Below are 6,763 nucleotides of genomic sequence, written 5' to 3' on the forward strand. Positions count from 1 at the left end.
TCATTTTGATCTAGCAGTCTAAAGCTATTCAGCTAGACAATCTGTTTTCCTCTCTGTGTTTGTTCCATTCTTTCAAGTCTATGTCTTTAGCACTCAAAACCATCTGGAATGAAGTGTTTACTTTTGAATGTCAAATAATTGCTTTTTCCCTCTTTAATAAATATGGAGATTTATACATATATAGATATACGTATATATGTATGTATATTTGCAAAAATGGGTATATTATGAAAACATGCATGTATATAATGCATTAATATATACATTGAATCACTGAGTTGGAAAAGACCCTTGAAATCATTGAGTAAATCCAGAAATGCAAGTCCACCACTAAGTCATGTCCCTAAGTCCCACATGTCTTTGAAACACCTCCAGGGGTGGCAATTCTACCACTGCCCTGGGCAGCCTGTTCCAGGGCTTGACAACCCTTTCAGTGAAGAAATTTTTCCCAATATACAATCTAGAGCTCTTCTGGCTCTAATGGAGTTTGTTTCTCTTGTGTTATCACTTATTACCTGGGACAGAGACTGACCCCCCACTTTGATATGTCCTCCTTTTATGTGGTTGCAGGGAGCAATAAGGTCTCCCCTGAGCCTTCTTTTCTCTAGCCTAAAAAAGACCCAGCTTCCTCAGCTGCTCCTCTTAAGATTTGTGCTCCAGACTCTTCTCCACCTCCACTACACTTTTCTTCACATGGTCCAGAGCCTCAGTATCCTTCTTGTAGGGAGGGGCCCAAAACTGAACACAGTACTGGAGGTGTGGCCTCAGCAGTACTGAGTACAAGGGGACAATTAGTGCCCTGGTCATGACAACCACACTATTTCTGACACAGGCCAGGCTGCCTTTTGCCTTCTTGTCCACCTGGGCACATCTGGGTCATGTTCAGCCACTGTCAAACAGCACCCACAGCTCCTTTTTCACTGAGCACCTTTCCAGCCACTCTTGCCCAACCTGTAGAGCTGCATGGGGTTGTTGTGACTTGGTGGAAGGACTTGGCTCTTGGCCTTGTTGAACCTCATGCAACTGGCCTCAGCCCATTGACTCATCCAGTCCAGATCCCTCTACAGAGTCTTCCTTCCCTTCAGCAGAACAACAAACATCTTGTCCAGCTTGGCGTTATCTTCAAACTGGCAGAGGGCTCACTCAACCCCCTCATCCAGATTACTGATGAAGATGTTAGACAGAACTGGCCCCAACACTGAGCCCTGGAGAACATTCACCACCACTCTCTGGGCCTGAGCATCCAGCCAGTATTTTACCCAGCAAAAAGCCTGTCTAATCCGTGGGCCACCAGCTTTTCTAGCACCGTGCTGTGGGAAAGTGTCAAATGCTCTACTAAGTCTGTGTAGATGACATTTACAGCCTTCCCCTCATCTATTAAGCACATCACCCTGTTGTAGAAGGAGATCCGGTTGGTCAAGCAGGACTTGCATGTCTTAAACCCATGCTGACTGGGCCTGATCTCCTGGTTGTCCTGTACATGCCACGTGATGACACTCATGAGAATGATCTCTTCCATGACCTTCCCTGGCACCAAGGTCAGGGCCTTTAGCTCCCAGAATCCTCCTTTCAACCCTTATTGGAGGTTGGTGTCACAGTTTTCAATGTCCACTCAACTGAACCTCCCTGATCAAACGGGACTCCTGGTAAATAATGGAAAATGGCTCAGTGGCACTTACACCAGCTTCCTCAGTACCTCAGGGTGGGTGGATCCCATCCAGACCCACAGATTTCTTCGATTACGGGGGTTTCATGCTGATCCCCATCCACCTCGTTCCAGCTCAGGGGCAGGGTAACCTAAGAACAAACGCTCTTACTGTTAAAGATTGAGGTAAAGAAGGCATGAATTAAATCAAGCCTTTTCCTCATTCTTTGTCACTATGTTTTCCTCCACAATAATAAAAGAGGGAGATTTTCCTAAGCCCTTCTTTTTTTTTTTTTTCTGATGCATTTATAGAAATGTTTTTTATTTTTTGGCCTTTTATGCCAATAGTGAGATTAAGTTGTAGTTAAGCTTGGACCCTTTTAATTTTCTCCCTGCATAGCCTCTCAATATCCTTGTAGTCCTTTCAAGTTGCCTGCCCCTTCTTCTAAAGATCATAAAATCCCATTTTTTCCCCTAAGTACATAGATATTATTTATGTTGAGCTATTAATTATTATTTAATTGATGAATTATTATTTAATGTTATATTAACCTGACTAATGTGAATAAAATACTGAATTTGATAATTGAGAAACAGGAGTCCACATTCATCGAGATTTTAAATATCATTATAGATGTGCTAGACAAAATATTTTCCTTTTCTCAACAACCATTTTATGACCTTCTAATGCATTTTTAAACTATATCTACTGTAATAGAAATAAATAAGGGGTTTTGGAGATTTTTGCTTTTAAGCAAATAAGACAATTATCCCTGGAGTCTTTGCCTTCCCTCCCTCTGGTCACACTTTTCAGATTTTGTTAATATACTATTAAAAGCAACAGCAAAAGGATTAATATTTTCGTAGTGCATTTATGTTACTGCTTGCATGAGATCACTATGGGGGCAACCCTTTCATTTACCTTTTTGTTTCTTTCTCTGAACTGAGAAAATAATGATTTGTTTTTCTCTAGGAAGGCAAAGTTGATGGTTACATTGCCACCACAGTTCTCAGCATTCTAGTGAGAAGGGGGTGTGTCTGAAATTACTATTTAGACAAAGAAACCCCACAAAACACAAAACTATGAAAATTCATTTGCAAGGCATTTCCCAAGAGAATATGTTTGACATATTATACCTTTCTACCTTAGGAGATTTAAAACTGAATCAAATTTGGAAAAGTGAGGTTGTATTTTATAGTGAAAATTTCACAATAGAGCCATGTGTCCCTAAAGTCCTTAAAGAATGATGGTTGTCCTGATCGCTATCTTATGGTTTCTAAAAATGATGAATTGCTTTTGAGATTTATACATCTGGTACTAAAAATGCATGAAATGTTATGTCTGGCTGTTTTTTGTTAGAAGAAAACCCTTCACTTAGCAGACCTGGACACGATGTAAAAGGATATTGCAACTCAATGTTTCAATGGCATGAAAAATTGGAAGCATTTTGCAACGAAGACCTAACAGCTCCTAAAGCTTGTCTTCACAAAGCATAAGACAATGTAAAAATTACTATGGTCTTCACATCCAAACTATTTTTTGACAGACAACGAAATATTTCCCTGAATAAGGTTTCACATGAATTAGGCATTAATTAAAAACAACAACAACTACTACACAAAAAAACCCCAACCCAAAACCAGCCACTGATCACCAGAGAGAAGAGATCGGTACTGCTCCTCTGCTTCCCCTCTTGAGGAAGATATAGACTACTACAATGGCAAGGTTCCTAGTTCTGGCTCAAAAATTAACATGTCTAAAATTAACATGTCCAGCCTGAGGATATTGTCTGGGTGTGTGATAAAAGCTCTTGTGCTCAACCTGGCTGTCTAAGTGCAGCTGTGGGAAAGGGCCTCAATGCTGACATGTATTTCTATATTCTCAGTAGCCAACACTCACCTTGCTCAGGCAGAGCGGGACAGGAAGGATGAGTCCCCTGGCACTGCCTGTGTTTGTGTGAGACCTCTTTGTGTCTGTCTGCATTACCTGTGCAACTGGCAGTTTACTGAACAATAATGTACTGGACAATGTGGTGTGCATGTGAGGTCTGCAGGCACGCTCACTGCTGGCTGGAATAGGGGACATGCCTCCTGTCTGCATGATTTGCCAATTCCAAACAAATATTGTTTGCTTCTGCACTGGAAACTCATGTCCTGTGGACCCATCCTGTATGAATACAAATGTTTTCAAAGCTATGGCTTGCCAGGACATTTCATTCTGTGTGAAAGGACTTCTTATGCTTAGGTGACACTTAAATGGCTCTAGTCACTTCTTTTACTGATTGGTGCAAATTCACTCACCTTTCTCTCTAAGATACGGTCAATAAAATATAAAGTGCATGCCCAGGGAGGGGTGGTCATAACTTGGATGGGGGTATCTTTGGGATGGAGGTGTGCCTTGATCTTACAATTGGGTTACAATGAACCAAGCTCATTAGAGGAGAGTGATTTCATCACAGCTGCAGGCTCAGGAGCAGGACATCTCCCCTGCCTGCCCTGGCTGACAGGTGCTGGGTCATTTCTCAGCTGCAAAGCACCATCGAGCTGCCCTCCCTGCAAGGATTTCAACAGGGCCTGGCCACGGTGTCTCCACGCTGCTCCTCTCTCTGTTCCATTCCCCTTGGCAGGTGCTATGGATGCAGATCGTGGGTGTGAGGAATTATCATGGCAGCTTTTGAGCATGCCAACTGCATTCCATCCAGGGAGCAGCGACTGGATTTTACCCTATAATTCCTGTACAGTTACAAATTTTAAGTTGGTTAAGATGCAAATATAACTTCTCAGTTTCCTCTAATTTTATCCCCAGTCCCACAGTACTAATTTAATTTTTTTTCTAAGTCTGATTTTATTATGACAAGCTTATAATAAAGAGGTTATTCTATTTCATCTTTTTTATATATTGGCACAACATTAATTTTTGTTCCAGATGTTTTCTGAATATCCTCCACGTTTCAATACATTTGAAAATCAACCTTGACGGTGTAGAGAACTCCTCTGACACTTCTGTTATAATTCCTTGATGCAAATTACACAGACATGCTGATGGTACATCCAAGTGAGAGGGAGAGGGAGAGTTTAACATCCTTCAGAGTAACTTTAGTAATGGAAATTTCTTTATTGTGAACCATGAAGGCACAATATTATCTGAATGTTTCCCAAAAGAGAACAGAGATACTGAAGGGAACCTTTTACTTTGTCCACTGATAACCATTGTGGATTCATCATATTTTATTTTATTCCATGTTCAAACACAAAGAAGCCATGCCTCAACCAGAAAAACTAACACCATATTTTCCTTGCTTATTTGATACCCTGGAAGCTTTGGATCCATAACTTGGTCAGTGTGTTGAAACAGCTTTGCCATGATGGGCATGGATGGGAGAATTCCCAGGAGTCCTCCTGATGCTCTACAGCCACATTAACCCTAGAAAACAAATAGCAGGAAAAGGCACAGAGATATTAATTTCATTAAGTAGCTGAAGGGTTGCAATTACATATTACATTTTACTATGTCCTTACTTTTACATGGTGATTGGTCACATTTACACTAGAGTAAAAGTGAAAAAGAAGAGGAATCCGCAATCCAAACAAAATCTACTTGAGGGATATCTTAACCTTACTCCATACAGCTTAGACCTGATGTAGCTATTGCTCCCATCCGCAGTGTGGAAAGATAGCTCAAAAGCACTGTTTCCGCTTACCCTGGCTTAATGTAAGGAATTTTTTTTTTTTCTCAGTGTGTAATACTTGTTTATAATTCTGAGATGCTAATTTCTTACTGTGTTGATCAGAGGGAGTACACTTAGTAATCCTGAGTTATTAAGTTCCATATTTGAAGGGATAAAAGCAAACGAGAGAAAAAGAGGGATAAAAGTGCGGTCTCTTCTCTTTGTAGACAGAATGGACAGCTGTTGTGGTTTGTGTTTGGTTTGTTCCGTTCCCCCCTCTCCTAGCTTGGCAAGTTGGTCTGGCTCAAACCCCCAGTTATGTCAATCACGGTTTTCCCCTCCTCATTTTCCCTCATTATCCCTTATTTGTCCTTGTATCCCCTCCCCAGGCCTTCTGCCAATCACCAGCACCCCGCCCCAAGTTCCAGAATCTTCCAGCTAGGGTGTCGAGTGATTGGCTGGTAGGCCTGGGCTCCTCCCCTGACCTATCCCCATTGATCCACACCACCCATCAGTCTTCAATGTATGCAAATTTTCGTTCTGTGATTGGTTTCTTGTGTACCCACCCCTTCCCTGTAAAACCTGGTCCCCGGAGGGGCCCAGGGCTCCTCCTCCGTTCGCGACCTTTGGGTGGCCACCCTGCACTTCCCCTACCCTGGATTAAACCAAGTTAATTCACCCAGCAGAGGAGGGCCGTCTCTTTTCTTCACTCCTGCGGCGTGGTTGCTTCAATATCGGTGACTGTTTCCTCTCACCCCACCCACGGTCGGCACATGCCACTGGCTTCGTGCCAGGGGAGTGCCGGTGTAACTGAAGGTGGCTGGACTCTAAATCCCTTCAGCCGGGCCCCCCTTAAAAACAGCCACAGCTTCAGACAGCTAGGGCTTTGTTTGTATTCTACTTAGGATCCACTTTTTTGTTTGCCATTACAGGTTTGTTTTACTCCATTTTGTCTTAATTTTAGATAGTAAACAGAAATTTTTATTTGCAAAATTTACAGCCATAATTGTAGAATTAAATAGACAAAATACTGCATTTTGGTAGAACTGACATCTTCTTTTCAATGGTCATTAAGCTGTGGAACTACAGGTATAATATTCCTGACACTAGTGGTCTTATAAAAATAATTACAAACCCTTTACTTAAAATATAATATAATAATATTAAAGAAAATTTCCTTTAAAAAGCAGAAATACATCACTGATACGTTTCCAATATTTCAAATGCCGTTTGCACTCTGGCTTGTAAGTTTTTAACTTTTCACAATTATACTTTTTGTTTGTGTTTTGTGATTAATTCCATCTGCAAAGCTCACGTCTGCTGATTGTTTATGTCTGTAATCAGCTGTGCAATCAGACATCTAAAGGAGTTGAATAACTCAACTAGTTTGCATGCATTTCCAAAATCCCCAGCAGGTATGGGGCGGGGGGAAGTACCATCCTATCATCAG

Source organism: Molothrus aeneus, chromosome 2 (genome assembly GCF_037042795.1).
Source record: "Molothrus aeneus isolate 106 chromosome 2, BPBGC_Maene_1.0, whole genome shotgun sequence".
NCBI classification, from domain to species: domain Eukaryota; kingdom Metazoa; phylum Chordata; class Aves; order Passeriformes; family Icteridae; genus Molothrus; species Molothrus aeneus.